Here is a 20,307-nt window from a genome sequence, read left to right as displayed (position 1 = left end):
CTCACTCTGTTGTTTTTCAAAGGCATTATTTCATCCCAACATAATTTAACTTCTAATTGTCAAATGTGGTGCCAAAACTGCAGTTAGTAGACACTCTCCTGGGACATCACATACTATCTGCAGTGGAAGAATAGCCAACCACTTTCTGGTTCAAGCCACAAAGTTTTACTTTCATTCTTAAGCGTAAAAAGTATAAAATGTCAAATTACAGGCACAAATCAAAACAAAAACATTCTTTTGCTTGGCACCCCATTATTGTTCTTTCTCCTCCCTCATGTATAACTTGCAGGTGCAGGCATAACAAACTCGGCAAGCAGGTAGATACCAAGCAGAGCCTTGTAATTCAAAGTCAATGCTGAAAGCCAGGTCTGGGTTTCAAGGTTTTCACAGCCTATACAAAACCATCTGGTTGCTGTTCTGATCTATACATGCTGTTATTCTTCCTGGGCTGGTAACTTCTGAAGCCATTCAAGAAGATCTTTCTCAGAAACACACCAAGTCTCTCATAGGCATGATGGCTTCTTGCCACATTTATATAAATTTTTAAAAATCTGCTGAATTTGGCTGTGCTTTAAACACTACAAATTCTTTATAAGAACATATGTAAGCTACTTAAAGAGACTATGCATGTCATTATTGTTTCTCATAGGAAAACAAAAGCAATACAAAGAATTCTTACTTGAAGAAGACAAGATTACTTTTGATTTTTTCCTTCTCAATGCTGTAACAAGTTCAGACAGTTGGCTAGGAAAAAAAAAATTGGCCACTTGCCACGTCTCTAATTTATAGTATTAACTCTTAAGTAATAAAACAAACTATCAAGAACTAAGAAATAAGCAACAACTAGCAAATCTCAGATTTCTGTCTTTTAAGAAAAAATTTACATAGTAAAGGAAACCCTGTTAAGGGCTACCCATGTTTTCTTCATCAAGTACAAATTTCTTGGCATTCAAGCTGCTAAAATAATTTCTTCCCATCATCTTAACTAGTCAATGAAACTGGAAAAGAGGGAGAGATTGTTTATATCCTCTTCTGTAACCCTTTCAGGCTTCCTGAAAACGTGTGACATGAAACCCTGTCCTCATCTCCAGGGCTTCATCCTCTTCCTCTCATGCATGCATTCCATTTGCCTCAGTAAACTGAAAATTTGTTGCCCCTTGAAGGTCACTTTTCCCTTAGAGGGAGGAGCAGTTTGGAAGAAAAGATCAATGGTTCTGGTTTACTGTCAGTTTAATACTCAAATTCGGTTGTAACACAATCATGAATCTTAACCCTGGATCAACAAATACCAAATCTTGCATCAGATTATAAATGCTAGAGAATAAAACACTTCTGCATTTAAGGTAAAGAACTGCTTTGATGATAGCTGTAAGACAAACAAAACCAATAGAAGGTAGGATGTATAGAAAAGCAGAATTTCAGAAGTTACAGTAGGAATCTACATGAGTTTGCTTTAAATATTATTAGTGTCCCCTCCTATAGACAGGAAGGTTGTCTGAATGTAACTCAGAAAACCACTATTTTTTCTTCCAGCAGATGTTGACAGGAAAAAGGTTTGGGTTTTTGTTGTGGGTTTGGTTTTTTTTCTCTCTCTCTTTCAGCTGTCCAGATCTCCTCTTTGCCCAAACAGGAAACTTCATGGGGAAGTTGCAGCACTGCATACAGAAAAAAGCCTGCAAATGGTCTACAAGCCCTTGCAGAGAGTACCCTCAAACCACCAGCTTGGCTGATCAGAGACTTGCTGTTATATGGCCTGCACCTCAGCCCCCCTCTTACATCTTGTGAAGAACAGAAAATTTTGGATTTGTGGCAGAGCCTGACATTTGCCTCTGTTAGAGCTGAACCACAGAAAGCATCCAGACAATGCTGTGGAGCACGGGCAAGCTCTGGTACTCCCTCCCTTCAGAACTCTGCCTGGTATGGCTACCTTGATTTACAAAAGTGGGGTTCACCTTGCAGAAACCCATATCCTTAGTGAGTGCCTATCCCAACACAGGGACCAGCTGCAGAATGTGACTGTGGCCCAAAATTGTCAAAATCTGAGAAAGCACAAAGGTTTCTTCTACCCTGCAGAATGAGTCAGCCAAAGTGAGACCCTGTGTGCTGCATAAACACCAGAAAGTGCGTGCTCTCTGAAAGGAGGTGCTCCCTTCTGGGCAGTGATTCATCCCAGTGACCAAGAGGCAGCCAAACCACAATGGTTACTTACAGAAAGGGGTCAGGGAGGTAACAGACAGGATTTAAAAAAAAAAAAACCAACCAAACTGAAAACAAGGGGGTTTTGAGTAATATGGACATTATACAACCTAAAAGTAAGCAACAGCAAAATAAAGGCATAAAATTCTGCAATTTGAAATGTCTAATAGAAGTGACAGCTGGAACTTCTGGAAACATTTTTCCTTAAATCTCATACGTAAGGAGGACTTTAAACCAATCTCATTTGAAATTGCTCCCTGCTGCTTTAGCAATGAACTTCTGGTCTGCATGTCTATGGGATATCCAAAATGACGTGACAGCTCTCCCAGCAACTAAGTTACTTCAATCCTCCACATTAATCTTCAGGATTCTTTAGTGACTCAAATGAGTTTGTTATTTGAAAAGTTCTTTCCTCTAACTCTGTGCCGAAGTCAGAAACAGTCCTGGAAACAGTGTGGCTTAGAAATATTACTGGGCAAAACAGAGGGGAAACAAAATTCAAGAAGATTCTTAGATTAGTGAGACAGCCTTAACTTGAACCTAAAGAGATGAAAGCTGAAAGTGGCGTGAATTTGCTGTGCTGACACTTCACATTCCTGACTAGAAGCAAAGAGAAGGTTATCTAGTTACATTACTAAAATTTCAACCATTCCAACTGATGTTCTCCAAACCAAACACCAATTTCATTTTGGTGTTATAAAACATTATGGCCGTTCTAAGAATACAACTATCAAAAATAAATTTTGCTCTAGGTGAAAAAGTATCCCCAAAATATTGTCACAGCTATTTTAATGATTATAAAATAATCATCATATTTTGGAATAAGGATTGAGAATTGGAAGCAAAATTGAAGCTGTGGAGTTGAAGTGTATTCCTAAATTTATGGCATGTTCAGCATTTTTCAGAAATTGTAGCAAACGCTTGCAGGGTAAATGAAACAGTAGTTTGTCCTAAAGACTTGTACATTTTTTGTTATGATGGAAAAGGCATATCCCAGAAATAGTTCATCTTCTGCCAAAACTAAATCATCTTAAAGACACTCATCAGAATTTTTAAAATGTACTTAAGAATAGAGCAAGGTATTTTCCCATAGCCTTTTTTCTCATAAAATGCTAACGAATTCTGACTCATTTTCTGAAAGAAAAAAGAAGAATCAAAGAAAGGAATTCAGCCAGGGGCAGATGTTTAGCATGGAATATTTCAGCCTAGAAGTTGGTTTAACAAAATGGTGAGCAGCCAAACACAAGGTTTTGTAATGACACATGTGAAACTAGGACAAAAAGAATATTAGCAATGTTGGAGGTCTGTTACTACAAAGTGCATTAAAATTTTCATTTTATTAAAAAAGGCAAGCCTGTTCAATATCTATTTCTGTTCCACACTTCAGAAGCAGTGAGAGGATGTCCTCACACCACATAAGAATGATGAAGTAACCTCTCATGGTTTCAAGTAAGCATGCCTGTACAATTTTCAGCATAGCATTTCTAGAAAGAACTGGCTAAAGACATCTCTGGTTCCCTGATGTCACTTTCTAGAGTGTATTCAGATACTGGTGAAATTCCAGAAGACTGAAAGGACGATGATATTGTGCTACTGTTCAGGAAGGGCAAACAAAGCGGCTTACAATAACTGGATACCAACTAGCCTGACATCAGATCTAGGCAAAGTGGCTGGAAAAATAAGAAAGGAATTAAGGTCAGAAATACAACGTGCTATTCTGCATGGGTGGCATTATGAACACACAGCATGCAAATGGGCAAGGGATGTAAGCCCTCTAAAACTCCAGTGAGACACTCAGACCAAGCTTTAGCCAAGAGTTTGGGTGTAATTTTAAATCATACAACTTCCTTATGAAAAATCAACCATTTTCACTATGAGTAACGCACCCTTTGAGTGGAATGCAAAAAAATAATTAAAATCCTGAGAGCTAACTTTGTGAATTACAGTTAGAGCCTTTAACCAGTGGAGAATTACAACTGAGTAACAGCAGTTCCAGCAGGACTTGCAAGTAAACACTCATGCTATTGTTTCATCAGTGACATAACTGTGTGAATACCACAAACTCAAGCAAATCTGTGACTAAAAGAGGACAGGCTTTGGCTATACAGTGATCTGAACTGCATTGTTAGCTGTGCTACTTCAGTAAAATCAGCCATGATACAGCACAAATACTGCCCTGTGTTTAGGCAGAAGAAAAAGAAAGAGTAGCTGTAGAGTGGGAAACAGCATCTCAGAAAAAAATAGCTCTAGAGGCTACAAAATCATACTGGACAATCAATTCCAGGTGAAGTTCCAGCACCGTGCTGTGACCAAAGGCAAACCAGACTCAAACACTTCTCACAGGCCTCGAATATCCTGGAGGCTGGGAAGTGAACTGGACCTGGCCAATGATTTTAATGAGACTAAACACACAGAATTGCTATGTATTGTATGAAGAACACATAGAACTGCTATCCTTGTTCTTAAGACCCTTCTGAAAAGTTCGAGAGGTACAGCAAAAAGCCATGAAAGTAACTTGAACACTGATAAAAATGCTTTAGAGACCCTTAAAAAGCTCAGTCTGTTTAGTTTATGAAAATTGTGAGGCAGCAGAGGTTTTGCTATGCAAGTGCCAGAAAGGGAAAATGTCACATACTAAAGTGCTCTTTAAGGGAGAAACAAGAAACAAAAGAGGGGAACTGCAGCCAGACAAATTCAGATTTGGAAGAAAAACTACCTTTAAAAATTTGGGAGTAGAACTGGGGACAAACTCTCAAAGTAAATGATAGATTCACTTAGATTCACTTATCCATGTGTTTTCAAATTAAGACCAGAGGACTTTCTGAAAAATAAATGCGAGTTAATATATGCTCAAAAACAAGCTGTTGGCTTAATACAGAATAAATACTTGACATTTTGTAGACTATAGTCACACACACAGAAGCTGATTAAAAAACTTAACTACTTCTTTATACTGAAACTCTATGAACCCATTACCTCTCAAGAAACACTACTGAAAGGTGGTGCTATCAGTCACCAGTAACTAAGTTGCATGACTCCCACTGTTTCTTTTTAAGTGATCAGCGCACTCTAGTTATGCTTCACACTCATTTCATAGTTGTGCACTATTTGTTCATACTTAGTGCCACTCACAATATCAGCACTTATCCATGAATTTTTATCCATTTGCTTGTTTGTTTGTTGTCAAGAAGTGATCACAAAGCAAAAACAAGAGGAAAGGTTGATTATAAAGAAAGAAGAAAAGCCACCAAAAAAATCTGAACACCCATAAATTAAAACTTGTATTGTCCTACAACCTGCTGAAAACACTATTTTTCCATGTGATGCTGGAAATCAAGGAGCTGTGAAGAACTTAGATAGAGGCTACTTAAAATATATTCTTTACATTATACGTTGAAATGATGACTGGGTTGTTAGAAACCTTCATATTTACCAGAAATGCAATCATTAGCTCAGAAGACCACCACTATAGCATTAAACCCAAGTCGGGAAGGACCAGCAAATAATACAAACTTCACTTTTCGCCCTACATAGGCCATAGATACATACATGTAGGTATAATACTTTCACAGTGGCATTGTGTTATGTCTTACCTGAGGGGATTTTATCATCTGAAAGACACTGATGCCTCCAGAAGCTAATGGCAGATCTTTCTCTGTTCTGGAGTCGACACAACCTCTCAGCTAGCCCGCCTCTGCAGGGAATAAAGGAATGCTCAGTTTTGCCAGGAATCAGTATTTGGTTTGCCAAATGACAAGCCACAGGACAGATGTATATGTATATATATGTATGTATGTATGCTTTGACCCTTAGAAACAGAATCATACAGTAAAACTATGTTTTGTAGATTAGTTCTCCCAATTTTGAGCTTTCCAACGGAGTTACTCCCAACAAAACATACACCTAGGGTCAATATATGCAACAAAACATTTTTGTGTCTGAGTGTTCAAAATCTTCATGTTTTCAGTCATGTCTCCAGTATGAGGAGTGTAAAAAAAGGTTTCTAACTTTTCCTTGCACTTATGAACAGATCCCATTAGAAACCAAAGACAGTTGCAAATTCAAAACAAACCAGTGTAACCACTAGTTATAACAGGTTGGGTTTTCTTTTCCCTCACAGATTTGTTTGTCTGTTGGCAAGGAGTGATCACAAAAATATTCTTTTACCCATACTTGACCCTATGATTCATTTCACAAGCTGGGTCAAGTGTGCAGTTTCAGTGGTCTGAACACTCTCCAAGATGAAATTAATTTAGCATTCCCAAGGTGAGGAGCAGAGGAGTGGCATCTAGCACAAATACACTTAAGGTAACACTAAAGCAATTCCTTGGATTCAAAGCCAGAAGACATAATTTCCCACTTTTAAGAACAAGAAGATGTATGTGTTGGAAGCTGTCTTTGGGCTACTACAAAGAGCTCTGGACTACTGTGGGAGTGTTTGAGCATTTTTCTTTGGCTTCAAAGAAGTTATTTGCATAAAGACCTACTTCATTCTTTTGTTGCAGTGTAAAGTTTCTCCACAAGTACTACCAAAAATATTAATAAAGATTTCTACCAAGGTGAAATGTGTCCTTGAGTTAAACTGGTTTAGGAATCAACAGAGATAGCATACGACCACCTTATGACCGTTTGTGTGCATGATGAACGTTTTTTGGTTTAGTTAAAAAAGACAAATAACTTTGTAAGGCTCAGATCATAAATGTGAAACTGGGAAGACACACATCTGTGGAAACTGAGAAGGAGCTAAAAAGGCTAAGCAGGACTTCAGGTGAGTTGTAAAAAAAAGTAAAAAATTTCTCTTCAGTTACCATTTATTAAGAAATTTCATTTATAGACAAGTCAATACATTATATAAAAAGTAGTTAGCAGTGTCAGCTGAATTCTTAATGAACAACTATATCCTTTGCAAAATTATAATCATCACAAGAATTTTCAGATGCAATAGCTAAACATCTAAATAGTAGATCACAGAATGAACTCTGAACTACAAGAGCCTTATTTAAGTCAAAATGACCTATAGAAGTTTTGCAGTTTACACTGCGACATCTCTATGGCTGGTGTCAGGCAGACAGGAAAGAAACTCAGAGGAAGAAAATCCCCAAAGCCCCAAAACAGAGAACCCAGACTTAACAAGCTATGAACCCATACTTAACAAGCTATGAACCATACTATATTAAGAAGGAAAACAAACAAAAATGTTTAGAAAATATTGGGCTCCAGTGAAGTTCCAAGTAAGCTTAACAACCTTGCTTAATCCTAGTTTCAGCAAGGACTTTAACACTGACAACTAATACAGAAGTGCAATGGAAGCTTTGGTTCCAAGAGCAGCACGGTCAAGCACAAGACTTCAGACAGGATAACCTGTCACAGACATTTCTTTTATGAAAAATCCTCTCTCAGGATTTTTCGGACACAGTCCGTGAGAGCGGGGTTTGTTATCATTCTTTACTTTTCTATTCTTAGCTTATCAAGCTTCTGAAAAGCTCTCCTGCTTTTTCTTTGTAGTATAGTTATAATGTAGTATATATATATCTTAAAATAATAAATCAAGCCTTCTGATAATGGAGTCAAAGATCCCATCTCTTCCTTCACCCAAGAACCCTTGTGACAACCGTCACAATAACCTACTCTGCTGTTAACACTGTGTTCATCCACATTTCCCCCCAAACTTGAGTACTGAAGCACTACCACACCACAACACTTGTGGGCAAACATTTCTACAGACCCCAACAAACTGTCCACCCAGTTTCTCTTCTTACCAGGGAAACATTCTCAGATGCAGATGTAACTCAGCTTGGCTGGGTGACCTACATGAGCCATGCTGGAATTGGTAGATGCCAGCTCAGCTAGGCTTAAAAATGCAGCAGTAAAATGCATTTTCAGATTGCTTATTTAAAAGTCTTGCTTGCATGAGTCTGCATCTGCATTCTGTGGTCGGGCTGTAGTAATACACTACACAGTTAGTAGCTCAAACACTTGTTTTGCTGAAAGAAAACTGTTCAACATGAGTGTTCTACTTCATTCCCTCCACAGATGCCAGTCAGAGAAATGTATTTTATTTGTTCAAAGTGCAAGAAAGCCTTAAAGTACTTGCAGAAGAGAGCAGCTATTATTGGCTTACAGCCTAATTTCCCCTTTTTATCCTGAACAGGGCTATGGTTGTGTCCAGTCAATCAGTTCCTACTCTTCTGCAAGCCCACTACTGTTACACCTATGGCAGGGATGCCTTGTAGCATGAAGGAAAGAAAGCAAGATTCCATGGCTACTGCACTCAACAGCAAGACATCATTCCTGTTTCAGGCCTGATACGACTACCAGGAGGGTTCCACTGATGCTCACAATTTCATTACTAATTTGCTGACCATGATTGCATTAGGATACCACTTATCACAAAGGTATATGAAAAGTAAAACTCTGACTTTCCTTAGTAGCCCCTCTGTGCTAAGTGCACTGATATTTATTAACCATCATCCTTTCTTTCACATCCCAAATGTGGTTAAAAATAGTTTAAACAGAAAACATCATAAAGCACTTTGCCTCTGCTCGGTTGCAGAAAACAAAATATAACTAAGAATGCATTTATGGGAGGTTCTCAGCTGGTCATTGGAAATGTTGTTTTTATACTGTTTCATAGCTCATGAAATTAGAAAACACAGTACAAGGACATGCCATGCACAGAAAGACTTTGTATGGCCAGAGCAACAGTTGGTACTTAATGGTTTGTTTCTTTTAAAAAGGTAGAAACAAAGGAGGTTAAACACCAATGCAACCCATAAGGATTAACTCCCTTTTTAGCACAAACATATAAAAAAAAGGAAAAGGTGATTTCTGGTACACAAGGTAACAGATTTGCTGACAACAGCATTTGAAAACCACTCATTCCTTCCAAAACAGTACAGGTGCCCACACTGTAAAACACTTGCACATGAACTGTGTCATACTGTGAACTAAACAGAGTCAGAATCACTCCTGGCTGGGCAGTAAGAGGTAAGCCAACTTCTGGGGGTATGTGTATAAAATTGGCAAATGTATTTTGATTACTAATGTATCAACCCTGTAATCAAGGGAACTGACAAACTATTTTATTGAAACAATAAAAACTAGTTTAGGATGTATACTTTCCTGACCAGCACTTCAAACTTGCCCCCTAAATGTTTTAACATGAGCATATTGAACACATTTGGCAAATTGTTAATGCAAAGGCTGTTTCGTGAAGTCAAACTGCTCAGATACTATCTCCACTGCCCACAACCTTTTTATTTTTAATCACAAAACTTCCAGTACAACTATTTTGCTCCTTTAATTCCCTGAAGGCAGACAGATTTAAAAGCAGCAATTCATGTCCTATTTCCATACTAAATCTGAGCTTGTTGAAATACTCCCTTTAAAACAACACATCGCCTTTACTGTCTATGTCCAACAACATCCACATGAAAAACAAGCTTTGATGACCATAAGAAAGCTCAGCATCCTGTACAACAGCTCAGGTTCTGATAGCTGCCCTGCCCACAAACTTTAACAGCAAGACTGAAGAGTTTTGTGACAGCTATGATCAAAAAGTAATACCGAGCCTGATCTGTGACTTCCAGGCTGGTTCCTATCTCCCAACTCCAATGAGGCTAATAGAAAGCAACAACAAAAGAGCATTAGTGAGTCTGCTGTGTTTTGAAAAGTAATTTTCAATCTTTCTGAAGTGTTGGAGATCTCCCTGTGTTTATTTAGTAAGGTTTTCATTCAGCAGGGCACTTATCAAAAATAACCCCCTATTCATCCAAGTTTACTCCTTTACAGACTTAATTTGAAGTCAACACTCTTTACTGAGTTGTCTCCTTGTACACAGTATACACGGGACTCCATATAATTCAAAACAAATATATATCCCCATCTCAGGATTGGGCAATTTCCATCTTCTCTCATTTCAAAGCAAGGGGAAATCTTCTCTCCTACTTTCACATTAACTGGTGAAGTAACTGACACTCAGCTGTCCCTTTAGACTCCTTTCCACTCCATGGGGCACTTGCTGAAGAAATAAAAAAGGCCCCACTGACTCATGTTCAGCTTGCCAGTGACCAGGACCCCCAGGTCCCTTTCTGCAGCCCTGCCTTCCAGCAAGTCATTCCCCAGTCTGTACACAGAACCAGGATTGCCCCATGCCAGGTGCAGAATCCAGCACTTGCCCAAACTTCAAGCAGTTGGTGATTGCCCAGTCCTCTCATTTGTCCAGGTCTCTCTGCAGGGCCTCTTTGCCCTCAAGACAGTTGACAGCACTCCCTAATGTAGTATCATTGGCAAACTCACTTAGTGTCCTTTGAATCCTGCATCCCAGTGGTTAATGAAGATGTTGAAGAGAGCTGGGCCGAGGATGGAGCCCTGCAGAACCCCACTGGTGACCCGGTGCCAGCCTGATGTCGCCCCATTCACTGCAACCCTTTGTGCCTGACCTGTGAGCCAGCTGCTCACCCATCACTGAGCATGGTTAATCCACTGTGTGCTGGACATTTGGTCTGGAGGTACTGTGACAGACAGTACCAAAAGTTTTGCTTTTAAAGTCCAAAAAGATCACATCTACTGGCTTCCCTAGATCAGCTAGGTGGGCTACCCTGTCACAGAAGGGTTTACAAGCAGGACTTCTCCCTCATGAAGCTGTGCTGGCTGTGACCAGTGACAAACATGGCACTTTTTTCCCCCATTAGCACCAAACATTTGGTCCAGTGAAACCATCCACAGTTTCTAAAAGAGAAAATACAATTTAACTTTCTCTAAGGGCAAAATAATTTTACTGTGTACACTGCCAGTGATGACAAGTGGTACATCTGTAGTGCAGCCATGATATTCTTCATTTATATTTTCCTAATCCAACAAGAAATTCACTAGCATAGAAAAGTTAAATAGCTATAGAAATAGTTAAAATTAGCATAAGAACATGACCATCCAAAGGGCTAGTCTGTTGTTGTTACATCCTCATGTCACTTGTGGATGCATGTAAAGAAGGAACAGTCCCAATTTCAGAGTAAAAGTCTGCTTCATTTGTGCCAGCTCCCTCTTCCCTTGGCAATTTCCTTTATTTTCAGGACCTCAGTTGGCCTCATGTAACAACTGGGCTTCATTTACTGCACATAGTACCAGGACATTCTGTAATTTTCTCCTCTTTTGATAATGAAAGTTAATTTTAGCTGATCAGATTTGTATGTGGTCTGCATACAAGCAGATATAAGATAATTTAAAATAAAATCTTGGGAAATCCTGTTTCTCTTGAACTATAAACAGCCACTCAAGTATTTAAAAAACCAAACAAAAAGCTAAGGCTTATTCTTCAGAACTATAAGCTCTTGCAACGTGACAGATTTAGATGTAGAGTTAACATTTTATAACTTAAGATATTTATTTCCTACAATAATCTCAGACTTTTTTTTTCTGGTGAAAATAAAATCTTAATGGAAAAAGTAAACAACTCAGAAAACATTTAAGAAAGGTTTACTTGTGGACAAGAGAAGCTGAGTACATGCATTTTGAGTTTTCTTCTCTACAAATACTGAATTAACCCAGTTATTTGTTTAATCCATGTAATAAATGTTAAAACTTGCAATACTCTACATTCCTCCATTCTTTCACACACAAACTTTGAAAGAATTGGAACTAATACAGTTTAGACATTTCACCCCATAGCATTAACATGGATTTCAAATGTAACAAGAAGAGCTTCTTGAAAACTGTTCTTTGCAATATATACTCCCTCCCCTCAGGTTTACAAATTATTTACATAATTCCCCCACGAAGTGCTGACTCAAGCTGAGAAAGTGAAGCTTTGGGATGGAATAAGGGCGGGAGCATGTAAACCCAACCCCTCTTGACCTGATCACCACGGCTGTTCATCTCAGTACCAGGTACCACCAGTAGCACCTAATCCTCAACTCACTTAGGAGCTCACAGGTGCAGTCCAAGGCCATGGGTCTGGCAGCACACCTGGGAAAATTATGTATTCCCACTGCATCCATCAACAGTCTGGTTTAAATAGAGGAAGGCAACTACACAGCCATATAATATCAGTGTTTTAGGGGAGATGTCCCAAGCAGTGGCATTAATGACTGTGAGCAAGAGATGATCTGCTTTGCTTCCAGTGTGACAAACTGGCATTTCCCACAGCACAGCTCTTCAGAGCCACCAACACCCCTGAAGGACAAACCCCACCATCCAGACTACCTGCTCTCCCCTAGGGACCATGGTAGAAAGATGAATAATCTTTACTTAGGACGCTTTTGAAAACAAAAACTAACATTACAGGGATACAAGTAAACATATGAGAATCTGGCAGTAGATATGGGGGGGGAGAAATTGCTTTCACCACATCATTCCTGTCTTCAGACACCAATTGTTTTCCAAAACCTCACTTAACCCCTAACAGAGGAGAATTGCAACATGCCCTTTCAAATCTGGCTCATCAGCAGCAGCACTGTATATTGTGCATGTTGATCTGGGTACATAGATGGGCATCTCATTTATTTACACTCAAAGGTGTTGAATTTACAGTCAAATTGCCAATGCTAGGATCACAAAAATTTATTTTAATCATCCATAATTAGCTTATATCTGAAGATTTCTGTTGCTTTGGTTGCATCTCAATTTTTTTAGTGTATGACAGCTGCATCTGTAATCTGGTCAAACAAACAATACTCTTTCCTCCCATTCAGGTAACTACCCATTTCCATTTCAGCATCAGGAGGTTCCCAGGAAGAGAGGACAGTAGAAAGGAATTTATCTGAATTTTTCCAGACATTGTTAAGGCTCTTTTCTTTATTTGATTTGGTTTTGCTTGGGATTTGGAGGTTTAGGGGGGATATTTTAGGGGGGTTTCTTTGAAGTTGCACAGAAAAATGCATTGATATAACAGAGGCATAGCTCCAATCAGGCAATGCAAACATAAATGCAGATTGTAACATGACTAAGATTTCTACTTCTATTCTAAGAAAATATAAGCTAAAATTTCTTGAAAATACACCTCTACTTTTGAAGATAGATTTACACATGTCAAACAGCAGAGAGATATAAAAATATAAATATTTTCTATTTTCTTTAAAGGGGAAACAAAATGGGAGGAGACCTACTCTACCTACTCAAGGACTCCTCCACAAAAAAAGCATACACAATACATTGTGGATTTGGAGTTGAACCTCCTGCACAGGAATTCCCACAGGAAGACGGCAGCTCTACAACACCTGCACCATCTCTGCTCAGCCCATGCTTCCCTAGGCACTGGCCTGGAGAAAGAGAGCCCAGATAAGCAGAGACTCGTGGCTCTCTTCCACCTCCTGAGCAGTTCCAAATGGTCCATCTGCGTGGGAGCTCACAGGCCAGATCCAGCTTCAGCATGATCCCCCTACTCACTGCTCTTTCTGCTGTGGCCTTCAGCAGAGGTAGGAAGGAAGGAGAAATGACAACGCCACGACTGCTTTGTAGCTTTTAGCTATTAAATCACAAAGAAAGGATTGTCACTCAATCAATCAAGAAGCTGACAAACCTTTCCCCAGAATGGCCTTCAATCCACAGCACAGAAAACCTGTGCCTTCCTATTGAGGATGCAAACTTACATCCACTGCTATCACACCAATGAAAATGTTCTCTGTCAGCAGTAAAAGGAAGGATGGGAGAGACACATGGAATTAATGCCCTGAACAGGAAGAGTGAAAAGATGACAATTACCTGGATGAGCAAAATAACTAGATAAACAACACTCATAACTAAGGAATTTCCTGCCTGCTTCCCTGTTCCCAAAGGAATCCAAAGCGGAACCACAGGATGGAAGGTAAAAAGCCCTGTAAGCTCTGTTCCTCTGGCCACTCCAGACAGATTACATTCTATATAATTGTGGATGCTTTTGTCTTATTGTTATGTTTGTTTTTAAAGCAATCTATTCTCTTATACACTCGTGTCAGAGTATCCTTCCCATAAAACATTTTTTGCACTTAGACTGTTAATAGTAAAGGTCATCAAATGAAGCTGGAATTTAGAAAAAGACAAACCCACTAATGGTAACAAACAGCTCAGGAATTGCTTAAAGCTGGAAGAGAACCTGGGCAAAATACCACTGTACACTTGTCCTGTTTCTATTACATTCATACATACTTGCTTTTGGCCACTGTAAGGAATTTTTGGGGGTTACAGCTGTGGTCTGACCTAGTACAGCTGAGTATGCATGTTTTCTAAAGTGACAAGAAATAAAGCTTGATTGCATAAGGAAAGCACTTTTAGGTATAGACATCCTCAGTAATTAGGACTTCCAAACCTGTTTCCTCAGACAGCATTTTGAAATAGCCAAGAATGTTTCAGAGAAAAATAAGGTATGCCTATTAACTGAATATTTACTGTTTAATTAATTGATTGATTACTGTACATAGATTCAGCTGTAAGAGAAGCACATCGTTTAAACAACAATAGGGATGTAGAGAAGCACCATTTGTAATTGTGGTCTCCACAGCTTGAGGCATATCTTCACATATACCATTTAAGTTAACACAACTTTCATTAATTCAATATAGGAAATGACCATTTCTGCACTGCAATTAGCTAGAACATCAGGCTTCAACTGCTCCAAGGCAGGCTACTTTCTTTCAGCAGTTACATATTTTTTTAATGTATTTAACTTAGTCACAGACATTTAAATTTCACCTTAGGAATACATCCTCCCTTTGCCTACATAACACTGTCCTACGCTCATCAGAACTGCTGCTCATCCACTCTTTTCCTACATTATTTTGGATAATTTTGCACTGACAAATCTGTAGAGGACCAAAAAAAAAAAAATCCTAAAACCTCAGGTACAGCATTTTTGCAGACTTTCTTGAGAGGCACAAAGCAATGAAATTATTAGAAGCTAGAATAGAAGTATGTCCACACACACATCTGTAAGCCATTACTACAAGCGCAAAAACCAATCGATTTGAACAGGAGAGCTTCCACCAGAGATTTTAAATTTATTCTTTCTTGCCTTTTTTGCTTGTTTACACATAAATTACATTCTTTAAGTTTTTCATAATTGCAGCTCTAAAACGTTTACCCTTGAGACACACTCCAACACTTTGGCAGGTATTGTTTTACTTACAATTTAAGAACAAACAACCATAAAGAATTCCTTGAGGTGGACAGTTCATTTACCTCAGTAGCTTCCTCTTCTTGGCAGACTCGGTGGGATCTCTGGGGGCCCTTCCCGCTGGCTTCCCCGGGGTGCGGAGAAGGGCCTGTGCTGACCTCAGCCACTCGCTGGCCGGTCGTGCTGGGACATCCCCCGTGTCCCCTCCTGACCCTGGCTGTAATCTCTTACTGGGTCCTGGAGTGGTGGTGGCCAGGGTCGCCTCTCCTTCTCCCAGGCTCTCGTTATCAGAGGAGTACTCAGATATTTCTGTCGAAATTGCCTAAACGAATAAAGACACAAAGCTGTTTGAACAGAATGCTAATGAGGGGGTTTAGCTTTATGTAGGCAGGTTTATGTTACCCAGTAACCAACAAATGGAATGCCAATTTATTAATATAACGTGGACAACTTCACTGTAAATGCACATTAATCTTTTGTCAGTCAACATCAACTCCTGAACACAAGGATCATCTCTTGAGGGACAACTGAGATGAGTAACATTTAGGGTTTTTAAATAACTAGGTCTGGAGAATTAGGGTAATGTTTTTATCTAAGGCAAGTTTTGAGGGAAGCAGAGAGGGGCTAATGAGTGACAGGGATCATGACTGGAAGCTGAAAGAAAAAGAGCTTTTATATTGGGATTCAAGCAAACAGGAAGGTCAGCTTCCATAGTTTGAATGGAAGGAAGAAACACATGCCTCTACTGACAGCTTGTAGCTGTCAAGTATGTAACCTTTTGTTAAAACATGATTTTGAACACTAAAGCAGGCCTTCATCCATATCCAGCAGGTCTACAGCTTCCCAGGAAGGTTTCAAAAGTTGAGCATAAGCTGTTGGGCTGTCTCCAGGTAGCTCCAAGGAAGATGGATCACTGGCCAGCAGTCAGGGCTGGGAGCCAGCAGGGCTGGAGTTCAGCCCCACAGAACCTCACTGGAGCTCTTCTACCAGAAACTCATAGGACACACTGAACTCATCCCACTGAGGGATGAGAGGATGAGAAGGCAAAAAAAAATTATAGAGACATGGAAGGCTGAGAAGAGGGCTGGAGCGGAAAATTCACCTGCTTTGGCAGAGCTTATTTTGCTCCCCTCTAGGGCTCCTGCAGAAGCAGGTTAAGGCTACTGGGTTGGCTCCCTAAGGTGAGCCCTGTACAGCTGTTACATGCATTATGTTCTCTTGACCCAGTGTTTCTCAAAGTACTGAGTATTAAGCAAAAATACTTGGAAGTGACATTTTACCAAGTACAGAACAAAATGATCTAAACCACTGAAATAGGCAGAGGACTAAGAAACATGAGCTGGGCTCTGTCTTCAGGATCTAGTTGAAAAAAACCCAAAACAACCAAACCAACACTGTCTGCAGGTTCTGGTGGGGCAGTGACAGTCTTGTCCCACTTGCTGGGACCACCAGCACTAGGCCAGTTCACATAAGCTGGCATAAAACTGTAGACAAGGCAAATTAACTTAGATGGATCTTGAAAGAACCAAAACCCCAAACACAAAACATTAACTTTGCATTATCAGTGGGAAACTGGGAAACCCCAAAGGCTGACATTGCTCCAGACCATGCTGCCTCAATCACAGAAAAAAATTACCCCATTCCTCTGGTAAAATGCAGTAAGTAGTGCTCCACACAGGTTGTTTGACAACGGGCTCAGATAAATACTTGAAAGGCAAAAGAGGAAAGGGAGGGAAATCACAGCATTTACTAAATTCACTAAAGCTGTTCCATGTTATTAATTAGTGTAATCATCTGAAAACAGCATTTCTCAACTGTGCACAAAAATAAGTTCAGGTCTTGCCAGTTCTCTGATACATTTTTCACGTAAATGCCGAGACACTGTGTTCATGCTCTGAGGGCTTACCTAAGTACTCTGGAAATTGGAAGGACCTTTTAAAGTTACCCAGAGAAGTAGAATAGCTAAAAGAATGTAATTAATATCAGTCTGCTTTAAACACAACACAGTCAACATCTGTCCCTTGGCAACAATATTTCTCTGAAAACAAACTCCTTCCATATTGGAAATGAGCCAGAAATAAAAGATTTCAAAGACTCTGAAAGCAGTTAGCAAGCACTTCATTCTTAAAACACCATTCCAATGCACTCACTCGCTTTAGGAATGCTTTATTTTTTCTCAAATAGCTATGATATCCACTGCACCTAAAAAAAGGATGTGAACCTGAAGTTCTCTGAGAGAGTGAAATGCAAATGAGAAAAGCCCTTGGGAAGTGCTTTAAATTAAGCACGTTTTAATCCCACTGACTATTTAAGCGTTAAGAAGCTTTCCTAACTAAAGATTGTCTAATAAATAATTTCTGCTAATATTTATTACTGTAGACTTGTTTAGACTGAACTTCCCCAAGGAAACCAAACTTGGGGTTTTTGTTTTGTTTGCTTGTTAGTGGTTTTTTGTTGTTGATGGGTTTTTAATTGGTCAGTTGGAAATTTTTCTTAAAAGAGGAAACTCCAAAAATGCAGAAGAAAAACAAAGAACAAAAACTTAGCCTTCCAATTCTGTACATTTTTTAACTATAGCAATCAGCAGAATTCTACCTTAACAAAAAAATATTTTCAAAACACACATCAAACACGATTTTTCGAGTATCCAGTACACAAGCTGGCAAGCCTACTAATAATATAATAGGGAAAAGCTGGTAAAAAAATTATTTATTTTATATAAATAGTGAAGAAATTCTTCATTTTTTATCAATATCTTAAGCATCATGAAGAAGCATTTCTAAGAGTTTTGTTGTTATTTTGTTGATTTTTTTAAATAATATCCCCAGCAATATCATGTTTTAGTTCTGCATTTTTAGAGTTTCAGAAGAGCATCACTGCTAAGCACAAAGAATTGTCACATTAAAACTGTTTTTTCACATGGCTTATTATTTTGAAATACAGTAATTTTGGTTACAGTGGCTGAGAGTACAATGTTTCGCACCACACACACAGGCTCAGTTTCCCCACCTCAATTTCTTCCTCTGACCCCTGTTCCCAGCGCAATCATCCCTGATTCAGGGGATTTTCATGACTGTCTCCCATATATCCCAATACTTCCAAATACTTAGTAGTAGACTGTCCACTAAGATATACCTATATTTCCAATGATGGTCTTTCTACAACACCCTCTTCTACATCGTGCTAGCCACTTGTCTATATCCAGGGGCTGACTGAAAAAAAAAAATCAGGGCTTGACCTCAATCTTTATCACTAAAACAATAAACATAGTTCATTTTGTTTGATTTTAAAATAAATCTATTTTCTCCGTGGCTGTGTAATCTGAAAAGCTACAAATGCTCCCCTTTTATGGCTCTTTCTTTTAAGGGAAAATGACAAGTATAAATACATAGGCTATTGCCATTTTTTCTTGTTAAGATTTGACTACAGAAAGTAAAGAAGCCATTGAGTACTGCATTGGAGCATCCAGGACCCAATGCTTTTAAGGTTAAGCATTTTTTAAATCAAAATGCATCAAAAAAGAAAGAGCTTTCAAGATTAATTAATTAATGATATATTTTTGACAGCACTCACAGGTACTAGTTAACAAAGAGGATAGTATACATGTAAAAATAGAAACCAAAATGAGAAACAGCAAATCCCAACTAAGCAGTTAAGATTGCTACATAATGTATATTTGCCCGTATCAATTTGCATTCAATAAGAACAAAAAAATACCAAAAAACAAACCACAGAAATTCTAAAATCCTAGCCCAAATTGCTCAAACACAAAACTCTTGACTGCAGTGCAATGAAGATGGCATTCCACAAGCACACAGATTTTGCACACATGCAGCACAGAAGATACCATGCTGTTACTTCTGTGACCAAGTGCTCCCTCCCTCATCCTCAAGGAGATTTGCTTCAGCTATCTCTTGCTTCATCTTGAACACCCTGTGAGTTCTCTGGCAGTACCTTGGCAATCTGCACTGTGTTTGCTTCTAAAAGGCCTGAAAAAAAATCACCTTCTCACTTCAATAGTGATGGAAGCAAGTAACATCTGTATTTGATGAGTTAAATAAGCACTTGATACTTCTTATCAATAAAATAGCAGTAAGTTAACGTAAGAAGTGTTACATTTCCATTTGACGTTTCCAGCTTTAGCATAGAAAGCAGAACCTTACAAAGCTTTTAGTATAAAAAGAAAGCTAACAGATCAACCCTATTAAAATAAATAATAAATCTGTGTTTTTTAGAAATGCTCTCAGACAGTGATTGATAATCAGAGGCAAGGTGATGAGCAGTTGTGCGAGTTTTCTTATCTCCCTTGTCTCTTCTCCCAAGATTCATTACTCAGTGATTTCTCCAGAAAAACATCAGTACCCACACCTCACCTTAGTAGCCATCAAACACTTTCATTTGTTCAGCTGCATACATTCATTTAATATTGTAAATATTTCCCAGTAGATATGAAGATACTTGGCAGATAAGATGCTCAATAAGAGTTCACAGATACTATGAACAAGTTTATCAGTTGAAACTAAGATACTTCAGCATGCTGCAGTATGTTTTAGAGACAAAAAAATAGGTATAAAATACTATATAGACATTAATACAACTTTTTGCAGATGGAGGTCACTTAGTCTGTCATTTCCTTCCCCAAAAAATATAAAATTCTTCCCTCCTATTATCCTGCCACAGCTTAGCTCAAATGGCAGAACTAAGAGGGTTTCTCAGAGCACCCTTAGGGAACTACGCTTTCTCAAGGTCACAGAGCCAAGTTATGTCAGAAAAAGAAACAGTATTTCAGAGTTTCAGGTTCTGATCGCTGTACATACAGAGTAAAATTAATCTTGTGTCATCTCCTTCCTGCTTGTCCATTCACGTATCTTTGCCTCTGGTTCTGGAGGCATTTTCTCTTATTCCTGCCTGCTCCTTCATGGACTATCTTTTTCCCTTTTGTGATTCCCTTATGTTTTTCAGACTTGATCTGCAATTCCCCTACCTTCCCTCTCATGACAGATCTCAGGATGGTGGAAGCTGACCAG

The 20,307-nt window shown here is 38.9% G+C and overlaps 1 protein-coding gene across 1 annotated transcript in view; it reads right to left on the bottom strand.

Annotated features, from left to right (window-relative positions):
- SPIDR (scaffold protein involved in DNA repair) overlaps positions 1 to 19,443 on the bottom strand; it is a 148,725-nt gene extending 129,282 nt beyond the window's left edge. Inside the window, exons 1-3 of the mRNA XM_031066600.1 lie at positions 19,439 to 19,443; positions 15,346 to 15,602; positions 5,790 to 5,890 (exon numbers count right to left, since the gene is read on the bottom strand). The gene's annotated coding sequence lies outside the window, so the exon portion shown is untranslated. The remainder of the gene's footprint in view (positions 1 to 5,789; positions 5,891 to 15,345; positions 15,603 to 19,438) is intronic.
- Positions 19,444 to 20,307: the final 864 nt, after the last annotated feature.

This window comes from Geospiza fortis, unplaced genomic scaffold (assembly GCF_000277835.1).
Source record: "Geospiza fortis unplaced genomic scaffold, GeoFor_1.0 scaffold53, whole genome shotgun sequence".
Lineage (NCBI taxonomy): Eukaryota > Metazoa > Chordata > Aves > Passeriformes > Thraupidae > Geospiza > Geospiza fortis.
This window is presented reverse-complemented; position numbering and strand designations above follow the sequence as displayed.